The following is a 19,969-nucleotide window of genomic DNA, read 5'->3' as shown; positions in this document are numbered from 1 at the left end:
ACAGATTAACTAACACTTCTCACCATGACTACAGAAAAAGTCAAAGGTTAGGCTTGAACTCAGGTCATCCTGGATCCAAGTCTAGGTCACCGTTTACTATTAAAATTGAAAGTCCAATAGAACCATTGAATACTTATAAAACTATCATCTACCTGTGCCTCCTTGAACCAACATTTAATTAAATTATTGAACTAGTATACGACTTTACATTTATCCCTATTGCATTTTATTTGATTCAACTCAACATTCTAGCTTGTCAAAATTTTGCATTCTGATTCTATAATTTAGCATGTTAGCTATCACCCAAATTTAGTGCCATCAACAAATTGATGAACCTGTCATCTTTTCCTTTATCCACGTCATTGATTTTTTTCTTTTTTTTCTTTTTTTCTTTTTTTTAAACCCTTAATTTCTTTGTATTGACTCATAGGTGTAGGAGTGGTAAGGGTGGGCAATGGGGGTCAAGTGACTTGTCCAGGGTCACACAGCTGGGAAGTGGCTGAGGCCGGATTTGAACCTAGGACCTCCCGTCTCTAGGCCTGGCTCTCAATCCACTGAGCTACCCAGCTGCCCCCCTGTGTCATTGATTTTTTAAGTCTACATTTTCTATTGTTACATCCAAATACAAATACCTGAGACATTCCAATAGAGATATTTCTCCTAGCTCAGTGAACTACAATGCACAGGCCAGATGTGGTCCCCTGAAATCTTCTATCCCACCATGGGACATTATTCCTAATCTGAGGAATACAATGCAATGAAACTTTGAAAGAGTTTCCTTAGAAATAGACGGACAGATGAGCATTTCCTTTCCTTTGGCTCCCTTTTTAAAAAATTTGCCCATCACTGTCCTAGATAACATCAATCAGTTAATCACTACTATTTGGGTTCAGTCATTCATAATGTTCAAATCTACCTAAGTATATTATCATCTAACCCAGTGGTTCGCAAACTTTTTTGGCTTACTGCCTCCTTTCCAGAAAAAATATTACTTAGTGCCCCTGGAAATTAATTTTTAAAAAATGTAATAGCAATTAATAGGAAAGATAAATGCACCTGTGGCCATCACTGTTCCTCTGGATTGCTGCAGCACCCACCAGGGGGCGGAAGCACCCACTTTGGGAATCACTGATCTAGCCCATATTACTCCATCTTATCTAGCAGATGAAAAAACATGTTAAATGCTTTATGTAAATTATATATCATATATCTTTGACATCATCTTCATTTACCAGTCTCAAAAAAGAAATGAAGCCTGAATACATAGGTGACCAAATAATATTCAAAAAGATAATTCGTGTCTACTGCCAAGAATAAAAACTAAGGAGGTCAAAGAGAGAAAGAGCCACACAAGCCAAAATATTCATAACAGCATTTTGGGGGTAGGGAAGCAGCAAAGAACCGGGTGTCCATTGATAGATAAATAGTTAAAGAAATAGTAGTATATGAATATATTTTCTGAAAGAAATAATGATTATGTAGAATTCAGGGAAGGGAAAGGATTAAGAAACTTATGTGAACTGATGCAGAGTTAAATAAGTGTAACCAGAAACTATATACACAGTGATTACAAAATTGTAAGTAAAAAGAATAATAAGAAGAAATTGAACACTATGTAATGATAATGACCAAGTTTGGGCTAGGGACGAGATAAAAAAAAACATAGTTCTCATCTCTGTTGCAGAAATGGAATGGAAGACTCTGAGTGTGGAATATTGCAGGAACTGTCAGATTCAGCTGATTTGGTGATGTCTTGTTAACTGCTAGCTCCCTCCCTTTCTTTTTTAATCCTTGTTATGAGACATAGCTCACTGGGTAGGTATGAGGGAGGGACAGATTCCCAATTTTTTAAAAAGGATATAAAAAACAAAAGATATCAACTTAAAAATAAAGGTCATTGGCAGTAGCTTAGATTATTCCCTTTGGTAGAGAAAACAAGAGCCAGATAAAAAGTGAACACTTCATTGAACCATTCACCTTGAGGAGTGGTCTTTGATCTTCTCTTGTCCTCCACAAAGCTTTTTTTTAAGCATTCTTCTTCTTTTTTAGGATTCATTACAATGTTCTGTTATTCCTTTACTTCCTAACATTATTCCTTTACTCAGAAAGGTGAGTATACTGAAAATTCTGATCGTCCTGCTAAGAAAAATAAGAATTAGGTTTCCTAGTTATATTGGTCTAGTGCCCAAGAGAGCAATTTTCCATTTTTATAGGGTGCAACCAGTAAATAAATTGTCTTTGGATTCTGTTCTATAGCCGAGACAGCTTTAGAATCCAGCTAGAAACTAAATCCAGTGGAACATTCTCCAAAGTCAGTTGACAGAAATAGCCCCTGGCATTTTAAATATTACCTCTAGACTTCTCGTGGCAGATATCTCAAAGCAATTAGGACGCACTTAGTCAGCAAGGGTCTTTCCCATATTGTTGTGGGTGTCCACAAATAGGCATTTCATTAAAAAAATGTCACAAAAGAGAAAGTTTTCATGAATCATGGAAAACTGCTTTAAGAAGAAGCACCACAAGTCCATCATATTATAACCCTAGAAACGACCATTAGCAGACTGGGTTGATTGATTAAAAAGTCATTAATGCAAAACTTATTTTTCTCAGTAGTTTAATCATAATCTATAAATTGTAATAATGCAAACATATTGATACAGACAGCAAAATAAATTTAAATGTGTAATTAATGCAATTGAGCAAAATATACATCAGACAAGAATTTTTAAAATGACCAAAATAGGTCATTTTCTTTATTTTTTTAATTAATAGAGGTTTATTTCCAGGTCTTTCTGCCCCGCCATTCCTTCCCCACATCATAGAAGGAATCATGCAACAAACAGATAAGTGATAGCTAGATCACTAGATTGCCAGATAGATCACTGGATAGATAGATAGATAGATAGATAGATAGATAGATAGATAGATAATTTTTTATCTTTATATTTTTCACTTCATTGTCTGTGTAAAACATTCACAAGTTATTCCTCAAATACTAAACTGAAGGCTGTATATAATGTTCTTGGTTCTACTTGTTTCACTGTTTCATTATCTCATGGAGATCTTTCCAAGTTTTTTCAAATTAATCTGCTTGTCATTTATTATGGTGCAACAGTATTCCACCACAACCATATACCACAATTTGTTTATCCGTTTCCCTATTGATGGATATCCCCTCAATTTCCCTTCCTTTGCAATCACAAAGAAAGTTGCTATAAATATTTTGAAACACGTAGTTTCTTTTCCTTTTTCTCCAGTCTGAGAAAATAGACTCAGTATTATGTCTAAGGATATACACAGTTTTATAACTCTCTGGACATAAATACAAATTGCTCTCCAAAAAAGTTGGATCAGTTCATGGTTCCACCAACAGGATACTAGTGTCCCCATTTTTCCACATAGGAAGGATTTTCTTTAACTTAAAAAAAATGGAGACAAGAACTATGTAAAACAGAAAAATATAAAATAATAAATCTTGAGCTAGAAGGGTTGTCAGTGGCCACCTAGTTCATGCCCCTCATTTTACAGATGAAGAAACTGAGAATCAAGAAAGTTCATTGACTTGTCCAAGGGCACACAGGAAGTAAGTGTAATATAGGTTCTGTATCTCTTCTTCCTATCCCTAATTTTGACTAATAGGATCAGATCCCACTAATGTAATTATCAATATCTACCTTTAGGGTTCTAAGAGTAGCCCTGAGGCTTTGGGGATTACCTAATTCTTTAACTCATAAGCAACAGTATATTTGACCTATAGAGCATTCACTATAATACCAAAGGTGGTAGGTAAACTCAGAGCCTCTTACTCCAGGGCTAATAGTTCTCAAGAAAATTAAGACAAGAAAATGATATTAAAATGTTGATATTGGGGGCAGCTGGGTAGCTCAGTGGAGTGAGAGTCAGGCCTAGAGACAGGAGGTCCTAGGTTCAAACCTGGCCTCAGCCACTTCCCAGCTGTGTGACCCTGGGCAAGTCACTTGACCCCCATTGCCCTGCCTTACCAATCTTCCACCTATGAGACAATACACTGAAGTACAAGGGTTTAAAAAAAATGTTGATATTGTTTTCTTAATTTTAATTCTATTATTCCCTTTTTGACATAAGAATTTTTATAATGCATATTTTATTTTTATACCTTTTCCAGATTATATGCAAATATAATTTTAATAATCCTTTTCTGAAATTTTGTGATCCATGGTCTCTTCCTCCTTATACCATCTCCTCCTTCCTTCCTGAGATAGCAGGTAATATGATGCAGGTAGTATATGTGCTATCATGCAATACATAATTCCATATTTGTCATGTTGTGAAAGAACATGCTTAAATTGGGACACTAAAACACTGCTGATAGAATTGCAAATTGGTCCAACCATTCTGGAGGGCAATTTGGAACTATGCCCAAAGAGCTTTAAGAGAATGCCTACCCAGCCATACCACTGCTGGGTTTGTACCTCAAAGGGATAATAAGGAAAAAGACTGGTACAAAAATATGTATAGCTGCACTCTTTGTGGTAGAAAAAAAAATTAGAAAATGGAGGGAGTGTCCATTGATTTGGGAATGGCTCAATAAATTGTATATGTTGGTGATGGAATATTATTGTGCTGAAAGGAATAAAGAACTGGAGGAATTCCATGTAAACTGGAACGACCTCCAGGAACTGATGCAGAGTGAAAGGAGCAGATACTGGAGAACATTATACACAGACACTGATACACTGCGGCACAATTGAATGTAATGGACTTTTCTACTAGCAGCAATGCAATGACCCAGGACAATTCAGAGGAACTTGTAAGAAAGAATGTTATCCACATTCAGAGAAAGAACTGTGGAAATGGAAATGCATTAGAAAAAAATGTGATTGATCACTCAATGTGATAGGGATATGATTGCGGTTTTGATGTTAAAGGATTGCTCTACTGCAGATATGAATAACATGGAAATAGGTTTTGAACAATGATACATATATAACCCAGTGGAAATGCTTGTTGGATTTGGGAGGGGGGAGGAAACATACAAGGGGTGTGGGGTATCATGAATCAACTAACCATGGAAAAAATATTCTAAATCTAAATTTAAAAAGGATGGGTGGAAAGAACATGCCTATCTCATATACAGGAGAATAATTCATGGAGGAAATAATGAGAAAAACAATATGCTTCAACCTGCCCTCAGACTCCATCAATTCCTTCTGTGGTGGTGGATAGCCTTTTTTGCCATGAGTCCCTTGGAGAAGTTGTCACATTTCCTTGGATTGTTGATAATTGAACATCATCATACATTATTGCTTGTTATTATGTACAATGTTCTCCTGGTTCTGTTCACTTCACTTTGCATCATACTTCATATAAGTCTTTCTAGTTTTTTGTGACCATTTTGTTTGTGAGTCTTTTTCCTACTCCTTCTTTAGAAGTCAACTTTTAGCAAACACCAAAAGAATGAAGCTTCATTTGTTTTGCTCTAACTGCTATTTTACAGATGCCAATCTTAGGGCATTATTCATCTCAGGCTAAATGTTGTCTTCAAAGGCTTAATTTTACCTTTATCCTATTATTTCCTTTTACTCCTTCCAAATAATTTTTTTCATCTATTTGCTCAGACTTTATACCACAGATTGGTTTCAAGTCAGAATGCTTTTGATTGTTTCCTCATCTCCCCATTTAAAGAGTCTTCAAATTCTTTCTTTAGATACCTTTCAGAATGCATGAGGTTTCACTGCTAAGCCATCTTGTTGTCCATCTCTTGACCTTTCTTTGATGTACTAACACTCTCCTTCTGAGGTATACTGTGCAATATGGAACACATGGTAAAGAGTTCTGTTTTAAAAAAAAAATTGAGCTGAGTTAAGCATGTATCTGAAAAACAAAGTAGAGGATGACATGCCAAGTGTAGGCTAACCTTATTTTCCCCTGATAAAGATGTATGGGATATTCTGGGAGGACTAGCACCTCTGATGTGACAGCTTGCTAAGTCCTTTTCAGGGCTGCTCCACCTTTGGTGTCTACCTGACCTACCAACCTTCACCTATGGCTCTAAGAAGTTGTAGCATGCATAGTGGCCACATCCTGTAAAAACCATCTCCTCAGGCAGACTAAACCAGGTTGAAGGTAAACCAAAGGCTCTTAAACCTCTTGGAGAGTTAGGGGGATGTCTACCTCAAGCACGTGAAAACTTACTCTAGCAGAAGAGACTGATGAGAACAATTTGCTTCAAGGGACATGGAGATAGTAGAAGCATTGAGGAGTGTTTAGAACTCGATCAGACATCAAAGTCACCAAAGTCAGCCATTGCGTCCCCAGACACCACCAGTCATTCTGAGTTTTGTCTTGCCATTGGACTTGAATCACTCCAGAAGAGAGAATGAGGATGATGACTCTGAGCACCTCTGCCTCGCTTAAATCCAATTCATACACAAGTCAAGAAGGTACTCAAGTGCCTTCTTCTGCTGCTGGACAGGACAAAAGAAGGAAACATTTTCCAGCTTGATATGGTGGTGAAAAAAGTCCTTAGGCAGAGTAATATATGTACTCTTCACTGAAGCTAACTGATCTGATTAAAGAGATCTGGAGAGTTGGGGTGGCTAGGGAAGTTTGTGTATATTCAAACTGATATTGAGAAATGAGATACTTGACAACAACTAAAAACCTACCCTAAAACCAAAACCAACAAAAAGTCCTAACTGTAATACCTTACCAACCAATAATTGTGCAAGAAAAGCATTGTAAAGGATGCCGTGAAGGAAGTGAATAACTGGAAAAAGTATGTGGCTCATCAGTATTGGCTGTTCTGTTGGTAAATGTTAGTAAATGTTTAACAACTGACAGTCTGGGGAGAAAATAATATGCTGCTGTATTATCACTAGTAATGATATCACCCCAGGATATCCATTGGTCCTCTTCAAAAATGGAGGGCAAACGAGAATTTTCCCCTGATACAAAGTGAATCCTTCAGTATTTAGTGACTACTTTGAAGGATCTCTCATTCTGTACTACTCCCGTCAGTGATGCAGATTAAATTCATCCATGCCTTCTCATTCTGAAGATTCTTGAACGTGGCCTTCCTATAATAATACATATTATTATATTCCTATTCATATAATAATTTCTAGAATATATAATTCATTTAATTATAATAATAAATAGCAATAGCTAACATTTACATAGGAGTTTACAGTTTGCAAAGTGATTGGTATATTTTATCACATTTGATCCTCACAATAACCTTACAAGGTAGGTAATATTATTTTCCCCATTTTACAAATGAGGAAACTGAGGCTAAGAGAGATTAGGTGGCTTGCCCAGATTACACAACTAGTAAATGTTGGAGGGAAAATCTGAACTCAGATCTTTCTGATCTCTTTTCTGATACTCTATTCTCTATGCCAACCTGACTGTTCCCAGTATACCAAAGGTAACTCAATCAGTACTGAGAGCTTTCTTCTAGATTCCTTGGTGATCCAAGGGTATCAATGGAACATAAAGGTTCAAGGGTGTGCTTCTAATCATAGGAAGCCAGTTATTAAATTTTTAATGTGAACATTTATACCCCAGGAATTAGCAAACTCTTTAAGTCAGAACTTTATTTTTTTAATTGATTGTCTTGACTTGATAAAGTGTTGAAGAAAACATTGATAATGTACCAGCATACTATTTTCTCCCCAGACTGTCAGTTGTTAAACACTTACCTGCACAGGTCATTCATTGATGATCCACCTTCTTTTTCCAGTCATATGCCTCCTTGATGGCATCCTTTACAATGCTTTTCTTGCACAATTATTGGTTGGTGATGTATTAAAGTTAGAATTTTTCGTAGGGATTTTTTTGTATGATGATGGGTTTTTGGTTGTTGCTAAGAATCTCGGTTCTCCATCTCAGTTTGAATATACACAAACTTCTCTAGTCACTTCAACTCCCCGGGGTCTTTTAATGAGGTCAGTTAGCTTGGGTGAAGTGTACATATGCCATTCTTCCCTAAGGCTCCCTTCACCACCACATCAGGCTAGAAAAATATTTCCTTCTTTTGTACTGTCTAACAGCAGGAAAAGGTATTCGGGTCTCCGTATGCAAAGATTCCTGAGTTTTAAGCCATGGAAGGGACGGAATTTGGGTTTAAATCCTGCAATGATTATGGCAAGTGGAACCATAGAATATCTGACCTTCAAGCCATTGCCAGGAGCTAAACTAGAGTTCACTGGAGGTCTAACTACACAGAGCTAAGGATCATTAATAGCTTTTAACATTTTATCAAGTAATTAAAATTACAGATATTTATGGATTATTGTTGAATAATTATTGCAACATTTAATTGATTTGTATAAATTTATATGTGCTTTGTTTCTCAATAGAAAGGATTTGCATCATGAGGTCCTTTGCCTAAGTAGATTTTCATCTTGGTAAAAACCTGATGGGTAAACTATTCCCTGGACACAGGGCCCAAAGCAGAAACAGCTCAAACAAGGACAGTGAGCAGAAGTGACTAAAATTGACTTCAACTTCAGAGTTGTCATTTCTCAAAGCATATGCACATCTAATTTTCTGAGTGTCTCATTTTTAGGTATTTTAGCATGATTTCTCTATGTGCATCTCCTTTCTGCTAACTGATGATAAAGCTTTAGTTTATTCATTGGACATGCTGAAAATTAAACAATTTTTATCAGTTAAGAATATAAATCTTGTTTTAAAGGGGGCAAGGAAAAGGTTCATCTAAAGAAAGCAACCAAAAAAAATAAGGCAAAACATGAAACGGAACGCTCTAGTCCTTTATGCTTTAATTTACTCACAACTGAGTCAAAACACAAGCTAATAGAATAGCAAAAAAAAAAAAACCAACTTAAATTTTTGCGACTTAATTATTCATGCACAAAGCAGCAGGAGACATAACCTAAATACGATATATTTGACATGCTGTGAATAAAAATTTATTTCTCCAGGTATCAGCAGAAGGAAGCCAATATATACTTCATACAAATGTAAATTAAAAGCCAGCAATCCTTGTACCCAAGAAATGTCCGCGGGATATTTTAAATCATGAAGAGTTTGGGTACACTCATTAACCCGTGGGAATTAACCATCTGGCATATACTATGTCCTTACTGGTTAAAAAAAAACAGGTCCTTCTCAACAATACACTCACCACTCACTATGCAGAACAGGCATTAATATCATACTCACTGTAGGATTGAAACACAGAGAAATAATATCTGGGGCATAGAAACAAGTCATCCTTAAAAAGTTATTAGAGTCCCAGTGACATTGATGAAAGACTACACAGCAACCTTTTGCCTAACCACATACCCTGCAATGAGACAGAGAGGAGTGTATGAGAGAGATACTTCGCTGGGTTAAAAATAATATTCACCCACAGAGGGAAGTGCTTCTTGATGCTTCACAATAGTCCTACATGCCTGTCACATTTGCGGAGTCCATCTGTCTGTCCACATCCTTGCTATCTCCCCTGGATTGCATTTTGGAAGAAGTTATTCTACCGTATAATTGAAACATGCCTATTTTTTAAAATGTAGCATATATCCTTTTGCTTTCATTAAATTTTCCTGAACTACCAAAACAGCCGTCTAAAATTTTTTTCATTCACAATCAATTGAATGGAACATTCAGGAGGGAAATGATGGATAAAGAAATATTTTAATTCTATAAATGAAAAAAATGAGAGAGTTTGACAGTGAATAGAAAATAGGCATGAAAGTCACAAATATTTGTATTCAAGTGATTCCTCAGATATAAACTGACTTTTTGTCTCTGGGTGAGTCATTTAACTTCTTAATGTCCCAGGTAATTCTCTAAAACTATATAGGGCAGAAGAGTTATTTATGTTCATTGGTAGAAGAAATTTTCTTTTTTTCTTTTTTGAAATTAATATTTTATTTTCACAAAATTACATGTAAAAATAGTTTTAACATTAATTTTTTTCAATTTTGAGCCTCAATTTCTCTCCTTCCTTCCTATCCTCTCTCTCCCATTCTCTCCCATTCTTCCCCTCACCACCCTCCCAGACAGTAAGCAATCAGATGTGGATTTTACTTGTTCAATAATGTAAAATGTTTTTCCATATTATTCATTTTGTGGAAGAGATCTCAAATAAAAGACGAACAAAAACAAGAACTAGGAGAAAGTGAAATATAATATGTTTTGGTCTGCATCCAGACTCCATCAATTCTTTATCTGAAAGCAAATGGCACTTTTCATCATGAGTCTCTGGAATTATCTTAAAATACTTCATTGCTAAGAAAAGCTAGGTCATTTACAAGTTTTCCTCAAACAACAGTCCAGTTACTGTGTACAATATTCTTGTGGTTCTATTCACTTCACTGTGCATCGGTTCATGTATGTCTTTCCAGGTTTTTTCCAAAATCATCCTGTTCATCATTTCTTACAGCGTAATAGTATCCCATTACAATCACAGTTTGTTCAACTAATGGACAACCCCTCATTTTCTAATTCTTTGCTACCGCTAAGAAGAGCTACAGTAAAAAGAAGACATTTTCTTATTATGATTTCCCTAAACCAGTAATAGTTCCAGACTACAATTACTTTCCCCAAAGTCTTTTAAAAAATTTGTAAATTTTATTTTTTCCAGATTACATGTCAGTATAATTTCATAATTTTCATTTTCTAATATTTTGCAATTCATGTTCTCTCTCCCTCCCACTCTTAGTCCCACCATAAGAAGATGGTAAAATGATATATAGTTTGTACATATATTATCACAGAATACATATTTCCATGTTCATCATGCTGTGAAAGAAAACACACATTGCTCACACTAGAGAATAATTCATGGAGGAAATAAAAAATGGTATGTTTCAATTGGCATTCAGACTCAGTTCCTTTTATGGCAGTGGATAGCCCTTTTTTGTCATGAGTCTCTTGGAGTACTCCTGGCATCTTGCTTTGTTGAGAATCATTAAATCATTCATAGTTGATGATCATACATTATTGTTGTATGTTATGTATTATTGTGCGCAATAACATTCTCCTGGTTCTGTTCACTTCTCTGTGCACCACATCACATAAGTCTTTCGAGGTTTTTTTGAGACATTCTGTTTGTCATTTCCTATAGCACAATAATATTCCTTTACAAGTATATATATATATATATATATATATATATATACCACAACTTACTCAGCCGTTCTCCAATTGATGGATATCCCTTCGGTTTCCAGTTTTTTACCCCAGTTTTTACACAAAACCCCGACATTCTTAAAATAACATCCAAAATACTGTCATTTATATAAGAACATTATGAACTAATGGACATGCATAAAAAATAATGTGTTCAGAGTTATTGTGAGAATAAGCCACATATCTAAGGAAAATTTTCCATAGGGCTGAGAATAAGATAAAGAGAACTTCCCAGGAGGCCAAGTCAATAGAATCTACAAGAAGATGCAAAAATCTAAAGATCTGAAGAATGTCAATGATGATATAGCTTAGAAGTTAGAAGAAGTTGCTTTCTCCCCTAAAATAGAGTTGGGGGGCAGGTTGGGAAATTTTTCTATGGATACATGACCAATAGGATAAGGAAAATCATGAGAAGTACTAATATATGGCATACAGAAGCAGCTGATAAAACTTGGGGTGTTTAACATAGAGATAAGATGACTGTAGATGGACATGATGGTTGTCTTGCAGAACTTACTATTTATGAGTCGTTTTGGGTCTCATGGTATCATAAAGTCTTTTGATGCTAATCCTACACTGATCTCAATCCTTAGTTCCAGGAACTAGGGATTTTTGCTGTTGTTATTCCTCAAGGCTTTGCTTATACCCCAATTTGAGCTTCTGGCATATTCTTGCTTGAATTCCTGCAAACAGCAAAATCAGAAGTTTACTTGTGAGTTCTAAGAGTCAAAACAATTGACCTGAAGACAGAATGCAAGATAATCTGAAAATTATTGTCCTTTTAGGGAAAAAGATGACAAACAAAAAAAGTATAAAAATTTTGCTTTAAACAGGAAAGAGAGCTCAATTAAATCTACAAGATTCAGAAAAGAAGTTCGATGTTAGCTCACACAGAAATGTATTTGCCAAGTTCAAGAATTTCAACATTAATTTTTAATTACTTTCTGCTTGGAGTTGGCTCCAAGACAGAAGGTAAGGGTTTAAAAAAAAAAGAAAAAAAAAGAAAAAAGAAAGAATTTTTAATTACTTAATTAGTTTGTTCATATGTGACATTAAAATACCCAGTTAACTCCTTCTCTCCCCCTATCAGAGAAAGTGTTGTTTGGAAAAAAAGATATGTGTACATATAAAACTATGTCATTTCTGTTCATCAGTTCTTTCTCTGGAGGTTGACATAAACAAGTCATTCTTTGAACAATATTTCTGTTGCTGTATATAATATCCTCTTATTTCTGATCATTTTACTCTTTATAATTTCATATAGATCTTTCCACATTTTTCCAAGATTAAGTTGTTCATCATTTCTTATGGTATAATAGTAATCACATGGAATAACTTATTTAGGCCTTAATTTTTTAAATAGCCTGAATCTTGCACAGCTCTATGATAACCATGAAGAGGAAAGAAAATTGCATAATATTATATTCCAAAAAAAGTAAAAAAAAAACAATTTGTCTCATAAAATACCATATTTTACAATGCTAAATTTAACCAAAGTAAAAAAAATTTAGTAAGAGGGACAAATTTGACTCATTTCTAACAAAGAAATAAGAGAAGACTAATATATGTGTCTTGTAAATTCATTAAGAAAAAAACTGAAGGAAAGTAATTATTGTTGTTAAGTTCTATCAGACTTTTTGTGACCCCATTTAAGGTGATCTTTGCAAAGACACTGGAATGGTTTACCATGTCCTTTTCCAGCTCATTTTATAGATGAAGAAAACTGAGACAAACAGGGTTAAGTGACTTGCTCAGGATCACAAAGTTAGTTAGTATCTGAGACTGAATTTGACCTCAGGTCTTCCTGACTCAAAGCCCAGTGTTTCATTCACTTTACCACCTAGAAGACCAAATAAATAAATATGTTTACATTCAAGGGGATAAAAGTGTTACTGTGTGTTTTCAAAGCTTTTCTTTATCGAAAGGTCATTGCAAGAACAACAAAAGAATGCTTATGGGGCAAAACTCATAAATGAGAATCAGATAAAAGTACTCTAAAGAAACAGAGGGAATCTGGGTAGCTCAGTGGATTGAGAGTCAGGCCTAGAGACGGGAGATCCTAGGTTCAAATCTGGCCTCAGACACTTCCCAGCTGTGTGACCCTGGGCAAGTCACTTGACCCCCATTGCCCACCCTTACCACTCTTCCACCTGGGAGCCAATACACAGAAGTTAAGGGTTTTAAAAAATAAAAAATAAAGAAATAAAGAAACAAAGAGCAGGAAAGAACAATCATCATATTAATATATTTTGGAATGGAGCATTACAAACAAAAGTCATTCAATCATGAATCACCCATCTGTAGGCTGGACAAAGAAGCAAAAAAGCTTTCTTTTAGGCATCTAACCCACTCTGAGCATCATAAAGAGACTACATTTATGACCAAAATCCATTATAGGGAAATGGGAAAATATCAGAGAAAAGGAAAGGATTAGGAGTTGGGAGGGGACATAGGCAGGGACAGGGATGAGAACTATTAGATTTGGAAAGGGTAGAAACTTTGGACATCATCTGGCTTCATCTCCTCATTTTTAGAGAAAGGTCTAAAACCCAGATGAGTAGAATGATTTGCTCCAGATCACAAAGGTAGCCAGTGCCAGAGTCTGCCTTCTGTGGCACAACATAAAGCATTCTTCTTTTGCAGGACACTGAATCCTTGATGAATTAATATATCTTGGAAATGGGCAACACAGATGAAGGCCATTCAAGCAGAAAGTTGAAGCACAGGTAGAGATTGAGGCTATCCATAATACTAATCTGATTTGAGAGATATATAGAATAAGAAAAAAAGTAAACTTTAGGGCAATGAGTTCAGTGGATAAAGCCAGGTTTAGAGACTAGAGGTCCTGAATTCAAATGTGACCTCAGACATTTCTTAGTTGGGTGACCCTGGGCAGGTCACTGAACCCCCATTGTCTAGCCCTTACCACTATTCTGCCTGGGACCCAATATTTAGTGTCAATTCTAAGACAGAATGTCAAGGTTAAAAGAAATGTAAACTTTAAAAACTTAGACTTGGTCCATCCAACCCATAGAAGTATGGTCTGGGGCATGGTCTGGGGATCTGTGAAAGGATATTGGGAATTGATTGTCTTAAGCACAATAGAACATAAGGACTTGGGTCTGAAATTTTTTAAATTATTATAACAGAATTGGAAGGAAATAAAAAATTAACAAATAAAATCTTGCATGGGAACAAATTATATCCATAAGAAGGAAGTGAGTGGCAGGACAGATTATTAGAAAGATGTTCAGTCAAAATTCTTCTACACGGCATTTCCTCTTGACTTTTAGAATCTGCATTAGCTCTTTATTTAAAAAAAAAAACCTTCTGTCTTAGAATCAATACTACGTATTGGTTCAAAGGCAGAAAAGCAAGAAGGGCTAAGCAATGAGGGTTAATTGACTTGCTCAGGGTCAGGTAAGAAGTATCTGAATTCAAATTTGAACCCAAGACCTCTTGTCCCTAGACTTGGCTCTCTATCCACTGAGCCATCTATTTGCCCCAGAATCAACTCTTTCTGTCGAGAAAGACAACTCTGGAACAATGGAAAGGGCCCCAGATTTGATGACCTAATACTCAATGTTCAAATGCCACCTCTGCCACTTCCTTGGAGTGTGTTTGAGGAAAGTGTGTAAAATGAATGAAGCAATTGAGGTCTCCAGATGGGGTGTCCTGTCTACTGTCCCACAGACAGTAAGGGACAGGGAAGCACCTCTCCAAATTCCATCAGAGCCAGTGCTTTTTCCACACTGCAGTCTAATAGCATTGTATCTTTAGTCTTCGCTTTGTAGTTTTTTTCCCAAATTGAGTAATAAATTAGGGGAGTCTTTGAGGGTTCCGACTCTCAGTTGTGGTAGAGAAGCAAGATAGAGTGGGGAAAGTACCTGCTTTAAAGTCAGAACACCTTGGTTTGACTTTCAGCTCTAATACTATTTCTATGTCCTTGGTAAGTCATTTAGCTTCTCTGAAACTGTGCTTTTCCATCTGTAAAATGAGAGGGTCAAACTAAATGACTTCGAAGGTCCGTTTCAGATCTAAATCCCCAAACCTATGATCCACATCTTCCTGAATCACTGTCCACTGATCAATGAAAGCACCTGACGGACCCCATCATTATGAGACCACTTGCTTTTGGAGACAACCAAGCAAAATAGAACTTTGGGGGCTGACTGTGACCCTCAGCCTACTCCTTTAACATTATAATATATTATCCTTCATCATACTCACTTTCTCATTCCCCATGGCCCAAGAAGCTTTCCAAAGGCATTTGAAGCTGGATGCATGAAACCCTGACACCCTCAGGCAAAGCTCCCAGACTTGGAACTCAGATTTCCATGCATATATGGCCATGCCTTCCCGAGTTTGAAACAAATGTAATCTGGTAGCCTCCCTGACAGTCAGAACTGGAATTATCCCAGACTGGGCAGTTCTTCTCCTCCCCACAGAAGCCCCACAGCCCCCTGAAGACAGAGAATGGGACAGCATCTCTTAAGACCCCCCAAGCTCCTCTCTGCAGAGCTTCTAAAGCAAAAATCCCATAAAGTCATCCTTCTAACACCCAGTGTTTTTCCTTGGAGAATCTTCCCATCTCATTACTGCTAAGACAGGTACATCTTAGATCCTGAGATCTGACAAGCTCCTAGCCCCAGGGTACTAGAGCTGTAGGCGGCTTCACAAATTTTGAGAAGAATCATGAATTATTAAGCATTTTGCCAACAGCAGCTTTTCTTCCCCCATATCCTGCCAATGTCCCTAGTAGTTCCGTGGCTTCATTCTAGCTTCATTCGCAAAACACCAAGAGTGCCTAAAGGAGAGCCAGGGATATTTGACCCCCTGGAACGTAGAACTGGCTGGGAGCAGCCCCCCAATAATCCCGCCCCCCCACCCTTACTTCCCCCTCTGCATAAAGAGTCCAGGAGTAATTGACTGAAATCTTAGTGGATAAACTCAGTGAAGCAACAAGTATTTTACTCTGTGTCCACTCTTCAGAGCACTGCATGGTAGAACTCTCCTGACAAAACATTTTCTAGAATACAAAAATAAATCTATTTAATTTGTCTCTTTGTCCTGTGAATACAATACAGTTTCTAAAATGAATTTTCATGTTCAAACAGTCCTGAGTTTGTAATAGCTTTTTGGGAATGGTCCATTTTTTTGGACAGTTTTCAGTCAGGAACAATAGGATACTGATTTAACATTTCCGAACAAATACACAGCCTCAAACTTATACTGGAATGAGGGGAACCTAATCAGGGAAGTATTATTTATAGGCATCAAAAGCAGGAAGTTTCTGATAAGGTGTTTTTTTTCTTCCATTTTTGTAAAATATTTGCTTTCTCTTCCTGTGTACAAATTATTTAATCAATTATTAAATATCTTTTGTGAGCTTAACCACTTGTTAATGTAATCTAGTCTCTCAAATTTAAACAGGTCTAAACATTCAATATCCATCCCCTTCTGCGTGAGATGTACAGATGTATGTCTGTGGTCCTCAAAGAGGGAACTCGAATCCCCTGCGGGTCATGACATGGCTCAAGCTGTGCAGTGATTAACCAGTTGGAAGATGGGAAGATTAGTTAGATTCTACCTTCTCCTTTCAGCCAATCATGGTATTTATTTTTCTTTAACACACCCTCACCTTGACTTCTCCCATATCTGGGCAAGCTGCAAACCTCTCCTCTTCTCTGACAGGCATTGACCACACAGGTTATTTTGATGAGTGCATTGAAGATCAAAGAGTGAAGAGACTGGAAGCTAGGAAACCAATTAGGAGTCTAGGATAATAGTCTAGGGCAGCCAGGAGGCACAGAGGAAAGAGTGCCAGGTCTAGAGTCATCTTCCTGAATTCAAATCCTTCCTCAGACACTTACAAGCTATGTGACCCTGAACAAGTCACTTAATCCTTTTTGCATAAGTTTCCTCATCTATAAAATGAGCTAGAGAAGGAAATGTCAAACCACTCTAGTATTTTTGCCAAGAAAATCCCAAATGAGGTCACAAAGAGTGAGATACTATTGAAATGAACAACAAAATATGCCAGCAGCAATTTGTTGCTGTTAATTAAACAAGCTTGATGAATTTTCATACAGTATATATTACTTTCCCCTTGTTTCTTCATTAAGAATGAGTTAAGGGGGCATCTAGGTGACTCAGTGGACAAAAAAAAAACAGACTTAGAGGCAGGAGATGTTGATTTCAAATCTGACCTCATATACTTCTTAGCTATGTGAACTTGGGCAAGTCATTTAACCACAAATGCCTAGCCCTTAGTTCCTCTTCCATGGAACCAATACTTGATACTAATTCTAAGACAGAAAGTAAGGGCTAAAAAATAAAATAGAAAAAGAATGAGTCAATACATTTGATCCTTACCACAACCCATATTTTATCCTCACAACAACCTTTGAAATGTAGGTGCTCTTTGTATCTCTATTTTTACAGTTAAGGAAAATGAGACACTTGGAGTCTGGCCAGATCTATCTAACTATTTGTGAGGGTACCTATGAGGGCAAGAGCTGAGTGCTTACCTCTAGATATTCCCCTAGTCGCCAGTCACCCAGTCCAATATCTTACACGTAGCAGCCGTTTAATAACCTTATACCTCTGAGGAACTCCACAAAGTCACCTGAGTCTGTCCCCTACATCTAAGTAAACAAAAAACATGTGATATATAATGTTGACAATATTGTATTTTAATGATTGTATGATCATTCCACAGGTGAGAAAAATGAGGTCCAGGGAAATAACTTGTCTAAAATGGCAATTCTCAGTACTCTGACTCAAAATTTGATATTCTGTCCTCTCCACAAGAATGGATTTCCATGGATGGAGATTCCACAACTTCCTTGAGTAGCTTGTAAAGTGTTTGATTACCTTATGGCAAGAAGTAGTTATACTGAATCTCTGCCTGAGCAAAGTGCCCCCTTTGAATCACCTCAAGTGATCGAAATAGCCAGTAAATGAATTAATGACCAAAAGAAAGCATCTATTAAACCTTTCCTAAGTCCCAAGTCCTCATTAAAAAAAGAGGCAACCTATTATTGCCTGTTGACTGAAAGGAAAAAGAAAGCAAATCACATCTGAGTCTTTCCCTTTAGTTTTCCCCTTCACTTTGAAGGTACAGTCTTTGTGTCTTCAAGATCCATTTCAGTGAATTCCTATTGATTGTTCGATTTAATTCATCCCAGTTCTGGCTAGTCTTCCTTAGTAAGAGCACAGTGAAATCAAATAGCATCAACCCTTCACTTCACTCTAGGAAAACTGAGCCACCGACCTGATAACTAGATTACTTCACTCAATATGTAAAGGATCACATCACCATAATTGATATTCTTTGATATTCATTCCTATTTCCCCATGATATTAGCACATAGTCACACCCTGCACCTCTCAAAATGATTCTGAATTTATTTTATATATGTAACGGGGCTCCCAATCAAGACTGACCTGAGTCAGATCAAGTTATATCCAGAATTTACATTTATTTTTACTTGTATATATTTTCCCCCCAATAGAAAGCAATGCTCCTATAAAAATTGCATTTTGTTTTGTCTCCTAAACAATTAATACAACGCCTGCCATACAATAGGTGCTTAAGAAGTGCCTTTTGAATTGTCCAATTTAATGATGTAGCTGTCAGATTTTCTTAGATAATTGAGCATTCCTAGTCCTCACCATTTTGCCAAGAAAACATTCTCCCTCAGTAAAAACTTGATTCAAGAGGCTTCCAATGGTCATTGTTTCTAATGGAAATGAAAATTTTGAGGTGCAAGGGGGGAAATATATGAAATGGAACACCCCAAAATATTTATGAAAGCAACAGTTCTCAAAGTTTTTTGGCCTCAGGACTCCTTCCCATATTTGAATATTATTGATGACCCCTCAAAAAAAGAATTATTATTTATGCGGCTTGATATTTTGATAGCTATCGTGTTAGAAATTAAAATATCTTGGTAATGATAATATTCCTAGTTATATTATGAAATATTTTTATGTCAGAAACCCCTTGAAAAGATTTTGGGGTCACCTAGAGGTACCGGGACCATACTTTAAGAATTGCTTTCTGATAGTAATGCTTTGTGATAAGAGTATCTGTTTCCTAATAATGATCAAAATTATTAAAACTCTTCCCAAGATTTGACATCCATGTTAATCAGAGACCTTAGCCTAGATGGGGTTCAGTTTTCTATGTTCTTATCCCTCCTTGCAATTAAGATAATCTGAGTGTAAGGACTGGCAGGAGGAAATCCACCTGTGCCCCCCAAGTGATTGAGCATGTCAAGTACACATACAGAGAGAGCTAAGCCAAAGGTTTTAGAGAAATCTCCTGTAACGCTGCCAGGGCCAAGAACTTTCTCTTGGGGGACATTTTTAATTACTTCATCTCATTCAGAAAGTAAGGGGGAATCAAACAATTCCCTAGTCTTCCACAAATCACCAAGACAACTTGAGAGAAACAAGGACTGTCTGTTTATCCATTCATGATACTAGCTTCTACTCTCTGTATCACTCTTCATCCTATTTCTGAAATAAGTTATTAAGGTGTCTTGGGTCTGTGTTTGTCTTTCCTCCTTTGGGTCCCCAAGTCCCATTATAGTTATGAGTTCATTGTAGGAGTTCAGCAGTCAGCGTGACAGCCTCCAGCCTGTCTCCTCCCACTGGTGTGGGTACTGCTAGCTCCATGATGGATAGCTTCACTTTATGGGTGATCTGTAAATCCAGCACAGCTGGGGCTAAAGGAGAGTTCACTCATAACTTTTAGTAGTAGTGATCATCCAAGTCTGCTTTTTGTTTCTCTCAGCTTTTAGAAAGGTGGTTATTTTTTAAA

Source organism: Gracilinanus agilis, chromosome 1 (genome assembly GCF_016433145.1).
Source record: "Gracilinanus agilis isolate LMUSP501 chromosome 1, AgileGrace, whole genome shotgun sequence".
NCBI lineage: Eukaryota > Metazoa > Chordata > Mammalia > Didelphimorphia > Didelphidae > Gracilinanus > Gracilinanus agilis.
The sequence above is the reverse complement of the archived record's forward strand: the minus strand, read 5'-3'. Positions refer to the sequence as shown.